Source organism: Typopeltis vanoorti, chromosome 16 (assembly GCF_054136105.1).
Source record: "Typopeltis vanoorti isolate ZY-2024b chromosome 16, IOZ_Tvanoo_1.0, whole genome shotgun sequence".
Classification (NCBI taxonomy): Eukaryota; Metazoa; Arthropoda; class Arachnida; order Uropygi; family Thelyphonidae; genus Typopeltis; species Typopeltis vanoorti.
In genome coordinates, this window is record NC_143564.1 from 89,292,587 (window position 1) to 89,307,101 (window position 14,515).

Genomic DNA, 14,515 nt, shown 5'->3' on the forward strand with positions numbered 1-14,515 from the left:
AGGAATAATTAAATATATATATGTAATTGTTTGAGTAAGAGAGGCTGTACACGTTGCGTGCTACCAGTTTTATTAGTGTGGGGGATTTTTTTTGCCAAAACTTAATTACGAAATCGTTATTCATAGACTTAGTAACCTGCAAAAAATGGCAGCGGCATTGCCATTCCATGACTTTAATTTAGATTTCAGTAATTTTGTTAAGTGAGGTTTGTTACATGTATTTTTTCGATTACATAAATAATTTGTGGATATTTGGTGAGGATGGAAGAAGGGTGTGTGTGTGTGTGAAGTGTGACCTGAACGAGGAATTGATGAATGTAAATATGAAATTGATAACAGAAAGTGTTAGTAGTGAGATTGTCATGGGGAAAATGAGTGCATGTTTGAAAGAGAAGGATGGTGAGAAAGAGAGGCAAAAAAATGTTAAAAAATCAGTAAAAAAGAAAAAGAGCAATTTGAAAACCATAACGTATGTTAAAAGGGACGAAAGCGAGGTGAGAGTGGCAGAAGGAAATGAAACTGAGAGAACAAATGAAACTAGAAATGGCGTGATGCAGAAATTGAAAGTGAAAAAAATCGAAAGAATGGATGATAGCAAAAAAAGAATGAATGATAGCGAAAGTTCGATGCATGTGAGACTGAAAGTACAGAAACAAAGAAAGATGAATGAGTGTGAAAATGGGAAGAATGATAACAAAAGATCGACGCATGTTGGACCGAAAGTACGGAAACAAAGAAGGATGAATGAGAGTGAGAGTGAGAAGAGGGGGTCAAAAGTTAGAAAGTTAGAAAGATTGAATGATAGAGAGAATGTGTCGCAAGATTTGGAAGTTGATTGGATTGGATGAGGCGAGAAATGAAATGGATGCGGAATGAAATTAAGAAAATTCGGGTAAAAGTTATTAAAACAAATCAGGATGGCACAAAAGAGTTAACGAAAGATGAGCGAGTGGCATTGTAGGGCGACTCCATTATTAAAGGTGTGCTGGAGAATAGAATGCACAAGGTATGTTTTCCAGGTAAATGCTAACATGAGTAGAGTGATAGAGGCATTGGATATGAGGCAGGAGGGAGCAAAACAGTTAATAATATTAATGGGTACAAATGATTTGACAGAAGACAAAGAGTGTGTCAGAATGGATATCAGGAGGCTGCTTAGAAGGATAAAAGAGAATAGTATGACAGGAAGGGTAGTTAGCGTGTTGCCTAGGTATGACTGTGGTGAAATGAGGCAGAGAACAAGGATTATGAATGATATGCTGGCTGAAATGTATGAGCAGACAGGAGTACAGTTTGTTAATGTGTGGAATGAGTTTGAGGGATGAAGTGAGCTGTATGGAAGCGATGGACTGCATTTGAGTGGTTATGGTGTGAGTCACTTGGAGAGACTGCTGCTGGAAGGTAGAGAAATGAATAGAGAGAATGAATCAGATCAAATGGGAAGTGATGTGAAAGAGCGAGGGAGTAACACAGGAGAAATTGAAGAGGTGGTTATGAATGGGAAAGTGAGTAGTATGAGTATAGAAAATGAGAGAATGGGTGTGCAAGAGGAGCTGGGAAACAGGGAGGCTCAGGGTGGACAGGGGTACACAGCATGAGAAAGGTGGATGCTGAAAGAGGAGGTGAGCATGTGTAGGGCAGGAAAGGAATGGGATGACTAGGGATCAAGAGGGAACAGTTGGAATTGAAAAAGGGTTTTAAAATGAAGAAGCAGAAAGAGAAATTGCCCCAGTCCAGCATGGAGAGATCACATCGAGTGAGTGGTATCAGTGGAACTAGCTGTAGATCCAGAAATGAGTTGTTGTGTTTGTATACCAATGCTAGAAGTATAAGAAACAAGGCGGATGAAATGGTTGCACTAATTGCGTCTGTGCACCCAAAGATTGTCGGAATAAGTGAGACATGTTAGATGAGGATGACATCCTGACAGGAATAGAGATGGAAAGGTATGATGTGCTTCGTGAGGATAGAAGGGGTAAAAAGGGAGGGGGAGTGCTATTGATGATAGAGAAAGAGTTATGTCCATACAAGGTAGAGATGCAAGAGGGAAATGGGGCCAGTGGTTTTGAGGCAGTATGGTGTGAGATAGAGGTGAATAGAATCAAATACTTGGTGGGATGTTGTTATAGATCAGATAATGCAGATGGTGGTGATAATGAAATGTACAATCAAATTAGCCAAGTAAATAAGAAAAGGGTGATCATTATGGGTGATTTTAATTATAGCAATATAGACTGGAATGAAGAGATAGCAACTGGAAGTAAAGAAAATGAGTTTCTTGAATTTTTGAGGGATTACTACCTCAGACAGTATGTGACAGAGGGCACACGAGGATTGAGAGTCTTGGATTTGGTCATCTCATCAGAGGATGTAATTATAAACGAGGTGTCAAATCATCCACCAATTGGTGAGAGTGACCATGAAGTGATTACCTGGGTGGTTGCCAGTAGTGCGAGGACCTCTGTGAGAAAAGGGTATATGTGGAACTACAAGGGGAGTGATTATGAAGAACTCAGGAGACAGCTTGCAGGTGTAGAATGGAATGAGGAGTTAGCTGGAGAAGAGATCAATGCAGCTTGGGGGATTTTCCAAAACATTTTAGTAGATGCAATGTCTAAATGAATTCCAAGGATGAGAAGGTTAAATAAGGTGGGTTTGAGATGGATGAATAAAGAGATTAAGCATGCAAGAGAAAAAGGCATTGTGGAGGCAGCTTAAGAGAAGTGGAAATAACCAATTCCATGAGGTGTACAAAGACCAAGCAAGGAGGTGACTTGTTTAGTGAAGGTAGCTAAAGAGAGGTATGAACAGCAGTTGGCTAATGAAGCCAAAAAAGAAAGAATAATTATGGAAGGATGACACTGATTGGAGAAAATGGTATAAAGACAGCTGATGCAGAATGTGTGGTGGAATTACTTAATCAGCAGTTTCATAAAGATCTTTCAATCTTGTGAATGTGACTTCATGGAGGGATTGAGAGCAGTTGATGATGGAGAGGAGGGACTGACTGTAGGTGACCAAGAGATGTATGGGGAGTTGAGTAAACTAGATGTCAGTAAGGGCTGTGGGACTTGATAATATATCACCACGTATTCTGAAAGAATGTGCCAGGGAGTTGACACCTGCCTTGACATATTTTTTTAATATGAGTCTTGCACTTGGTCAAGTTCCTAAGGAATGGAAGGAGGGCAAGATTATGCCACTTCATTAAGGAGGTGATCGAAATCAAGCATCAAACTATAGGCCTATCTGTGTGTCGGGTGTTGTAGTTAAGTTGATAGAGAAGCTTGCGAGAACTAGGATCCAAAGTTGGGTTGATAACAATGGTATTATCTTTGATGGACAGCATGGATTTGCTAAAAGGAGGTCATTTTTTAGTAATCTACTTACTTACTACAATAAAGTGACTGCTTCCTTGGACAGAGGAAAAGGATACATAGTAATATACTTGGATTTTGCAAAGGCTTTTGATAGATTAGCACATGATAAGTTGATAGTCAAACTAGAATGGATGGGGTTGGATATTAGATTGGTGCACTGGATTGGAAACTGGCTATCTGATAGGTATCACAATAAGTTGTGTATGGATTAGCGATATTCAGGAAAAGGAAAGTCACTAGTGGAGTGCCTCAGGGGTCTGTTTTAGGTCCATTACTGTTTAACTTTTATATTAATGATATAGGTGAAGATTTGGATGGAGATATTCAGTTGTTTGCAGATAATGCAAAGTCGGGACGAACCATGAAGTTTAGTGAAGATGTTGTTGCTTTACAGGAAGACTTGAATAGATTAAGTGATTGGGCACTGAAATGGGGATGTGAGTTCAATGTTGCAAAATGTAAAGTTTTAAAATTTAGAAAACAAAGATTGGATGCAGAATTTATGCTTGGTGAGAATATATTGTTGGAGGTAGAGGAAATAAGAGATCTAGGGGTTATAGTGGATAAGGACCTAAAATTTAGAAGACACATCCCCAAAATTGTGATGATAACACAAAGGCTTCTGGGAATGATGCGGAGGACACTGACGTGTAGAAGTAGGGAGTTTCTTTTCCATTGTATAAAGCTTTTATTAGGCCACACATGGACTATTGTGCCCAGATTTGGTCACCAGGTTTTCAGAAGGATGAAGAGATGTTGTAAAGGGTCCAAAGGAGATTGACTAAGATAGTTTCTGACCTCTGGAATGTTGAGTATGAGGAAAGATTGAGAAGATGTAATTTGCAGAGTCTGGTGGCCAGGAGAAAGAGCAGAGATATGATAGAGACCTACAAGTTGGTAAGGGGTTGTTATAGGATCAATGCTTGAGAAGTTTTACAGAGAATAGTGGGAGATCAAGGGAGAACCAGAGGTCATCCCTGGAAACTGTATAAAGAGGGTGTGAGTAGGGGAGTGAGAGGCAGGTTTTTTTTTTCATGCAGAGTTGTGAATGATTGGAATGCTTGCCTGGGAATGTGGTGTCTGCAAAGAGTTTGAATGTGTTTAAAACATGGTATGATGAGCTGTGTGTGTGATAAAAGGACCTCCCAGATGAGTCTTTGACTCCATGATGTCTTGGGGTGGTAATAATAATAATAATAATAATAAAGTAATCCTCAAACCTGTACTTTTGTATGGCTGTGAAACATGGACAATGATCCAGAGAGAGAGAGAGAGAGAGAGACAGATAAAAACAATTACAAATATGGGAACAAAAGGTATTAAGAAAGATCTTTGCCCAGTTAGCGAGAATGGACTTTGGAGGGTGAGGAACAACAAAGAAATAATGGAGAAATTTAATGAAGTGGATACTATTACTGAAATAAAGCTGAGAAGGCTGAGGTGGCTAGGACATGTTCAGTGAATGAGGGATGACAGAGCTGTAAAAAAGGTCTTCATGTCTGGACCAAGTGGATCTAGACCCAGAGGACGATCCAACAGGAGATGGCTTGACAATGTGGAGGATGATCTAAATAAAATGAGAGTAAAGAACTGGAAGAACAAGGCACAGAATCGTGAAGAATGGATGGCTATCCTGAGACAGGCTCTAAATGGACTGTAAAGCCAAGTAGTAGTAGTAGTAGACTCATGCAAGTGTGTTTTTGTTTGTGTGTGCTTGTGCACAGACATCCTTGAGGTTTGTAAGGGAGTGGAAGAGTAATCAAATGATGTTGAATATAGCTCTTGCAGTTCTTGAAAAGGTGTGGGGGAGGTTAGGGGCAGCAGGGGGAACTAAAGTTTACTAATGCAGAAGCATCCAGAATAGGGGGGAAGGAGTTTTGGCCATTTGTTAGTTTATCATTGCTAAAGGTTGTAGACATTAAGGAGATTTGATTGATGAAGGATGATATAGTCATTTGAATAGAATGCAATGGGAATAGTATTGTGGATGGGACAAAGAGAACCGGATAAGGGAGAGAGATTTTGCTAATGACAGCAGAAGAAATGAAGCCAGAAAGAGTAGCTGTTCAGAAGGAACATGGAATGGGATGCAAAGGAAAGAGCATTTGAAGCTGTCTGGTATGTGCATGCATGTGTGTGTGAGAGGGAGAGAGAGAGAAACACCAACAAGGTGAAATTATAGTGGATTGCTATAATAGGCTGGGGGCAGCAAGGGGGAATTGAATGGCTTGCATTAGCAAAGATGCACAAGTGCAGAGTGAGTAATTATTATGGGGAACTTCAACTATGGGGACACAGACTGGAAAAAGAACCATCACAGGGAGGGAAAGAAACAGAATTTATACAGCTGCTAAGAGATAATTACTTGAGATGGCATGTACTACGAATGTACTCTACTAAGAATCATCTCCATCAACGCCATCTACCACCCACCACAACTAGTATTTTTTGTCTGTAAATTGCATGTTCCGAAGGGCCGATTTGTCTATGCGGGATGAAAAACCTGAGTATCCGGGAGAAAAAAACCCTGCTACCTTCGTATGAGATCGGCTAACTCACCTTCGATTGACATTGTCCAGATAAAGATTCCTCCTGTCGTGATGAGAATCAAACTTAGGCCTGTTCCAATCGAAGGGTGCAATGTACCGTCGTTCTTCCAATTGTGCTACGGAGGCGCTTTTTTTTTTTTTTTTTTTTTTTGCTACGTGGATTAAAAGAAAGAACAGCTATGGAACAATAACTGAATTACTGAGTGATCATTTTGTAAGGGTGTACCATCTGGGTAGAGTGACTGCAGTGCCAGATGAGACATGAGAAGACAGTTAGATGAATTGGAGGATATAGCTGATATCCCATCTAATTGCAAAAATGAGCATGCACTTAGATGGGATATCAGCAGTGTGTTATGAGAATATGCAAGGAAACTGAGATCCCTGCTCTTCCTTTTAATTAAGTCTTAGCTCTGCCAAGGTAGTGGAAAAGAGAGCAAAGTACTTCTGGATTCTCCACGATGTAGGTAGCAAATCATAAAGCAATCAGAAGTAGTTGTTAAAATATTACAGAGGTGTAAAAGGAAGACTTAAGGAATAGGTGGACAAGAATATCATATTTTATGGATGAGAGCATGGTTCTATTAAAGGTACATCTTGCTAAAACAATATACTCCTCCTTATAATAAAGTAACAGTTGAGTTGGATAAAGGCTGCACAATGACTTGGAGAAAGCAAATGACAGGGATTTTATGGATGAGAGCATGGTTCTATTAAAGGTACATCTTGCTAAAACAATATACTCCTCTTTATAATAAAGTAACAATTGAGTTGGATAAAGGCTACACAGTGACTTGGAGAAAGCAAATGACAGGGATTCCACATGAAACACTTTTCCATAAATTGAAGCAAATGAGGCTGGATAAGAAGGCTAATATTATTTTTTTATCAGGTTAAATTATTTATATTATTTAATCTCTGTTTCTAACAACATATATATTTTTTTATTTCCGAGTGTACCTATATATGCACAAGGGTTCACTCCAATTGGTGCAATGACCTTTTTTTTGCTGTTTCTTTCAGAATCCAAAAAAATCACTGACTCAAGACTAAATACAAAATAAACACATTTAATAAAACACAAACAATATACTCACTTCAAAAGTTGGATCCAAAGGCCTTTTAAATAAACTTACAGTTAAGAGACCAGCAATTCTCTGACTCAATCTATTACTGATTTGTTTAACATATACTTCATCTCATTTTACTAGACTAAACACTTTGTTTACACAATAACAAAATGTACATAGCCAGTTTCTCTGTTAAGGCCTCATGTAGCACACATTAATTCATCAAGTATAAACACTTTCACTTCATGCAATTTCTTTCCAATCAGCGTTTCTTCGAACATTCCTTTAGAATGTCATTAACAATATCATCTTTTATTTATGAATACTTATTGACAGTCTTCCACCTTAAAACTCAGTTCAACAATTCCCTTTTCGGAATCTGCTATTAATCTTCCAATCAGAGTTTCTTCAAACACTCCTTTAGAACGTCGATTGCAATATCTTTCTTTATTTACCCAACACTTGCTGACAGTCTTAAATCTTTAAAAATTCATAACTCTATGATTTCCTTTTTAGAATCTACTATCAATTTTCCTCCTAACCTAAATATCTGCCAGCCAGCATTCTCTTTTTTCTTCCCATTACCTTGATACTGAATGCTCTCTGTTAGCTGTCAATCACTCATCAAACTCCTCGGCAAGCATGCGCACTCCATGAAAGCGGCAAGCGAGAAGCTAAGTATAATGGCTGACACGTTGTCTCTGTTAACGACAAGAGAATGTCTTCATAAAATGTCACAACACTTGATATTTTAAACTACAATAAAATTTTTGAAAGTAACACAACTATCCAAGTCCAGTAAGTACATGAATTTTTTAAATGCTTTACATTTCATTTTGGCAAAATAACATCAATAACAGGCTCATCGCAAGTGCTGACAATGCATGCTATGAAACCAAAAATAATAAACGTACTAACATAAACAATTTGTAAAAATATTCAGAATTTTAAATTATGATTATTTTTACACTAGTAATATGAATAAATGAGTGAATGATGGACAGACATCAAAGAGTTGTATATGGGGGAAATTAATCCAGAAGAAGATGATGGGCTTAGTATTTGGGTTGCTGCTATTTAATTCATACATCAAATATATAAGAATGCTTTAAGGGAAAATATTCAGTTTTTTGCTGATGATGCAAAAATGGGAGAAGTAATATTCACTGAAGATGCTACATAAATGCTGTAGGATGATTTAAATAGGCTGGAACTATTGGCATGTACAACGGCTACTATTTTAATGTAGCAAAGTGTAAGGTAATGCACTTGCACTACCTTACACTTTATAGTGTAAGGTAGTGAAAAAAAAAACATTAAGGTAGTGGTAAGAAGAGATGACAAGCTGCTTACTACATTAATGGAACATGACTGCAGAAAATTGACGAGGCCAGGGATTTGGAGGTAGGTGGGAAGATTGTGAACAAGGAGTCTATGGTTTAGAGAGCATGTTACAAAAAAACAGGAATAGAAAATTTATTATTGCTCTTCACAAAATGCTTTAATGAGGTCACATCCAGATCACTGCACCAGAATTCTCAGTAGTGATGAGGAGATGGTGAATTTTTGTAACATCTCTACAGTATACTCCCTGTGAGGACAGGCTGAAGGTCTGTGTGTCAGAAAAGCTAGTTGAGAGGTGAAAATTTGGAGAGAGGATAGGAACATATGTGTTATTAATGGGATTTTATAGTATTGACACTGAAGACTTTTTTTTCTCAGTACATGATTGGAAGGGAGAGAACAAGGGGGTCTTCCATGAAAGTTATGTAAGAGGGTGATTAGCAAGGATGTGAGGACTAGATCTTTTTAGAAGGTGGGTAATTGATGGGTGAAATGGGTTGCCAGAGGCAGGTGGAAATACTACACTGGTGAATGTATTTGAGGAGAACTCATTCACCCGAGAAGTATGTTCGAAATTTCAGAATGAATCTCTAGTTGCCAGGAAATAATGCAATTTCTGTTTTTATCAAAACTCATCCTAGTAATTAAATGTTAAATGAGGGATAAAATCTTATATTTTGCAAATAGTTATCAGAGGGCTAGCAATTTTTCATAGCAATTTTTACTGGATAGGTATTGGTCACAAATAATTTTTGCATGCATTTAATTTGCCATATCTACATTGCATTAGTAAGGTTTTTTTTCCCCTCCATAAGACAATAAAATTAATATATAAACAGAGCAACTGAGCTGCATACATTGCGATATCTGCAATGTCATCATGTATTCTGGATCTTAATTCTGCAAATTTTTATTTGTATGCTTGGGGAGAGAGTGAAGATATTTATGTGGAGAAGGATTAATAGGAGAGATGAGAGATTTTGGGTGTGTAAGAAGTGTAGCATTTTTATGAATTATGAGATATGAATGTAAGTGGTAGCGTGCAAAAGATCATGGATATAGCTACAGGAGTAAGTGGAGTTGACAGTACAGAGTGCTTGAACAATAACGGTAAGAGAGTGGACAGAAGTGGTGATGAGTTAGCGATGTTGATAGGTAAGACAGTGTGTGTAGATGGTGGTGGTAAGCATTAAGACAGTGGATGTGCAAGGCAATGAAAATGTGATTTGCATAAATGGTATACTGAAAAACTAACTGAAGATATGAAAGTGGAGTTGGTAAAGATGAGGCAAGAGATTAAATGTATCAAAAATGAACTGAGAAGAATTACAGATTTGCATGAGAATGGGACAAATTGTAAGAAATTTCATTATAACAGGTATTGTGAGTTAAAAGGTGCACAAGGTCTGTTTTCCCAAGAGGCAGAATGATCAGGGTGGTTGAAGCATTGGATAAGAGGAGTCTGTGATCAAAAGAGTTGGTAGTTAGCATCGATGAATTGATTGGTAACAAGAAGAATGTAAGGAGAGATGTCATGAGGCTGTTAAGGAGAGTGAAAGATAACAGTGTGGTATTCAGATGTTGCCTAGGTATGATAATGATGAGTTGAGAAGGCAAGCTAATAAGATTATGAATGGCATGCTAACAGAGTTGTGCAAGGAGAAAGGAGTTCATTTTGTGAATGTGTGGGATGAGTTTGAGTGGCAGATAGAGTTGTGTAAGAGATGGGCTATTTGAATGGATTTGTGTGAGTCAGTTTGAGAAACTGTTGCTGCAAGAGAGAGAATGACTGAAACGAATGTAAGACATGAGAAAGCAAGAGGTGTTTCAGAAGAGCAGAAAATTTTGCTCAAGTTTGTGAATGGAGAGGTGAGTAGCATGAGTAATGGGAAGGTCAGGGTGGACAGGGAGACACTGTGTGAAAAGTATAGATTAGGGTTTCAGGAGTAGATGTATGAGTGTGCAATAAAAGATTATGATTATGATAGTCAAGGTTGTGGGGTGATGTTTAGGTATGGGGGGGTGTAATATTAGTGATGACAGATAAGAATGGATGGGGGGTAGAGGAGTCATATCCAAAAATTGGGGAATTAGTGGGACTTGTCGTATAAACAGAAATGAGCTAGTGTGTGTGTGTGTACATTTACAAATGCTAGAAGTATTTGAAATGGGGGGAATGAAAATGTAACATTGATAGAGCTCATTCAATCAAAAATTATTGGTATAAGTAAGACATGGTTGAATAAGGATAACACTCTGACAGGAATAGAGATGAAGAGATATGTAGTCTTTCATGAAGACAGACAAAGCAAGAAGGGGGGGGGGGGAAGGAGTGTTACTGATGATTACAGAACAGTTGGGCCAATCTAGGCTGAAGATGCAAGGAGAAAATATTGACAGTTTTGAAGTAGTATGGTGTACAGGATGAAATTTTTAATAGGGTGTTACTATAGACTTGGTAATGTGAAAGGCAGTGAGAAGAAAATGTGTAGACAAATTGGTCTGGCTAATAAGAAAGAGGTGATCTTTATGGGTGATTTCAATTATGGTAGTATAGACTGGAATGAAGACAGAGAGAGAGAGAGAGCATCAGGAACCAAAGAGAATGAATTTCTTGAGTTTTTAAGGGATAACTACTTTAAGCAGCATGTACCAGAGGCCACACATGGATCGAGGGTATTGGATTTGATTATCTCATCTGAAGATGTTGTTGTAAATGAAGTGATCACTTGGATGGTGGCCAACCATATCAAGACTTTCGTGAGAAAGGGTTATACGTGGAACTATAGGGCAAGTGATTGTGGCAAGCTCAGGAGGTAGCTTGCAGTGATATTATGGAATGAGGAATTGCATAGGAAGGAAATCAGTGCTGCTTGGTCTCTACTCAGGAAATATCTGACAGAGACAATGACTGAATGTATTCCAAAGGTCAGGAGATTAAATGAGGTAGGTGTAAAATGGATGACTGAAGAGGTGAAGCATTCAATCTGGATGAAAAAGGTATTTGTGGAGGCAGCACAAGATGAATGGAGTTAATCAGTTACATGAGGAGTACAAAAAGCAAGCAAGGAAGGTGACTCACTCGGTAAAGGTAGTGAAATTAGCAGCAGTTAGAAATTGAGGCTAAAAGAAATCCTAGGGAGATGTTTTCGATATGTGGCCAGTAAAAGGAACAATGATTATGGGAGGATAATGCTGGTCAGTGATAATGGAAAAATGATAAACACTGAGTAGGACATAGTTGACGTGTTAAATGCGCAATTCATTCAAGTATTGTATCCTTGTGGTTGTACTATAATGCAGAAATTGAGATAGCAGTGGGAATAGGGGAGGAACCACTGATGGTGATTAAGCAGGAGATATGTGAGGAATTGAGTACACTTGATGTCAACAAGGGAATGTTAAAGGGAACTAACAACAGCATTAACTTATACAAGGGTGGTCTGAAAAGTTCTCAGCCTCGACCATAGATGGCAATAGTATCGGCAAGATTTTTTATTTTCTAAGTTGGTACATCTGTCATAAGCATCCGTGTGAAACTGCAAGTCATTCTATCATGTAGTTTGTTTTATACAGCTGTCTGAAGCAAAAGTGTTGTCTGTATCCCTTGAAATGGATAAAATTGAGTATCATGCGGTTATAAAATTCTTTGTAAAAGAAGGTTTAACGCCAAAAGAAATTCATTTGAAGTTCATAAAAGTTTACGGGCACTCTTCTCCTTTGTTTTTGACAATTAAGAAATGGACTGCCAAGTTTAAACGTGGCTGTACCAGCCTTGAAGATGATCCACGTGAAGGACGTCCAAAAAGCATAACACCACCAGAAATCATTGATCAAGTGCACGATATGGTATTGGATGACTGGGTCAAAGTGTATGAAATTGCTGAGACTATAGGCATTTCAAAAGTAGTTTGAAATGCCTATAGTCTCAGCATGAAGAGTTGCAATGAAAAAGCTTTGTGCAAGATGGGTGCTGCTCTTGCTCACAATAGATCAAAATTGCACTCACATGAAAATCTCTGAACAGTGCTTGCAGTGTTTTAACAAGAATAAAACTGATTTTGTACATTGATTTATTACTGTGGATGAGACTTGGATTCACCATTACACACCAGAATCCAAACAGCAGTCAAAATAGTGGACAAAAGCCAATTGTTCAGCACCAAAGAAGACAAAGTCGGTTCCATCAGCAGGAAATAGCATGGCATCGGTGTTTTGGGATGCTAAAGGCATTTTGTTTATAATTATCTTGAAAAGGATAAAACAATAACCGGGGAATATTATTCCAATCTTTTAACCAGACTAGACGAATAAATTTTTGAGAAAAGACCCGGTTTGCAGAAGAAAAAAATCATCTTTCATCAGGACAATGCACTTGCCCACAAAGGTGTTTTGGCAATGGAAAAATTAAGGGATCTGCACTATGAATTGTTGGAACATCCACCCCATTCCCCAGATTTGGCTCTCCTTTGACTTCTATCTCTTCCCAAAACTAAAACTCCTCCTCGCTGGTCAGGTTTTTTTCTTCGAATCAAGAGGTGATTGCAGCTGTTGAGGGGAATTTTGCAGATCTTACTGAGAACCACTACAGGGATGAGATAATGGTGCTGGAGCACCGCTGGAATAAATGTATTAGTCTTAAGGGAGATTATGTTGAAAAATAAAAATAATTTTGAAATTATAAATTCGTTTTTTCATTGTTAGGCTGAGAACTTTTTAACGAGTCTTAGATTAGCCCAGGTTCGAAAGGAATGGAAAGATGACAAAATTGCTCCGTTTGATAAGGCCAATCTGCTTGTCTGGAGTTGTGGTCAAGGTGTTGGTGAAGCTAGTGAATTCAAGCATTCAGAAATGGGTTGATAGCAGGAGAATTCTTTTTAATGGACAGCATGGGTTTGCTAAAGAAAGATCATGTTTTTGCAATCTGCTCACTTATTATAACAAGGTGACGAATACATTGGACAGGAAGGATGCACATACAGTATATTTAGATTCTGCAAAGGCTTTCGATAGATTGCCACCTGAAAAACTATAAAATGGTAGTTAAATTGGAACAGATGGGGCTGTATAGAAGATCAGTACACTGGATTGAAGATTTGCTGTTTGGTAGGTATCTGCAGGTTGTGTATGGGTGAGTCATATTCCAGAAGAGCAAAGTCACTATTGGCATGCCCCAGGGGTCAGTTTTGGGGCCACCATTGTTTACAGGTTTTCAGAAGGATGATGGATTCCAAGGAGCTCAGAAGATTCCGAGATGATTGACTAAGTTAGTTTCTGGTGTCTAGAATGGGGAATATAAGGACAGATTGAGAGAATTCAAATTATAAGGCCTAGTGGATAGAAGGAAGGGGAGGAGATATGATCAAGAAGTATAAGTTGGTAACGGGTAATAATTACCAGATTAGCATGGTGTGATGAGCTGTTCATGTGAGAGTGGGACCTCTGACAATGAAGGTCTGTTGATAATAATAATAATAATAAATTCAGAAACTATGCTTTTAATTCCTTCATCAGTCATTGATAAGAATTAAGAAAAGATGGCTCTCAACACCAACCTCTGTAGAATCCCACTATTTATAGGCATGGAACTGGGTTCATGACATTTTGTTACCATTTTCTATATTCTCTCCCTTAACCACTCACTACAATGGTAAAAGTACTGGAAAAATTGCTCAAAAAGAGAATTCAAGAATGGGTGGATAAACATGGATTTGTGAAGGATCGATCATGCATTAGTAATTTACTAACTCTTTATAATGGAGTGGCAGCTTAGTTAGATAAGGGAAATGGCTACACAATGATTCTGCTGGATTTTGGAAAGGCATTTGAATGAATACCACATGGAACTCTGTTGTGAAAATTGGAACAAATTGTGATTATATGACACTAGTTATGTGGATAAGAGGTTAACTGCTGGACAGACATCAAAAAGTGGTTTATGGAGGAGCAAAATCAAGGTGAAAAACGGGTGACTAGTGGTGTGCTGCAAGCTTCAGTGCTGGAACAACTACCATTTAATTTGTACATAAATGATATAGGAAATAACCTGAAAGGAAATATTCAGTTATTTGCTGATAATGTGAAATTAGGTGCCCTGGACTGGGTTTTCAAGGTGATGTGCAGACTTTGCAGGATGATTGAAATAGGCTGTCAGTATGAGTAAAAGATAATG

The 14,515-nt window shown here is 38.1% G+C and overlaps 1 protein-coding gene across 1 annotated transcript in view; it reads right to left on the reverse strand.

Moving 5' to 3' along the window:
- LOC150098179 (sodium channel protein para-like) overlaps positions 1 to 14,515 on the reverse strand; it is a 1,334,265-nt gene that overhangs the window by 314,137 nt on the left and 1,005,613 nt on the right. The window lies entirely within an intron of this gene.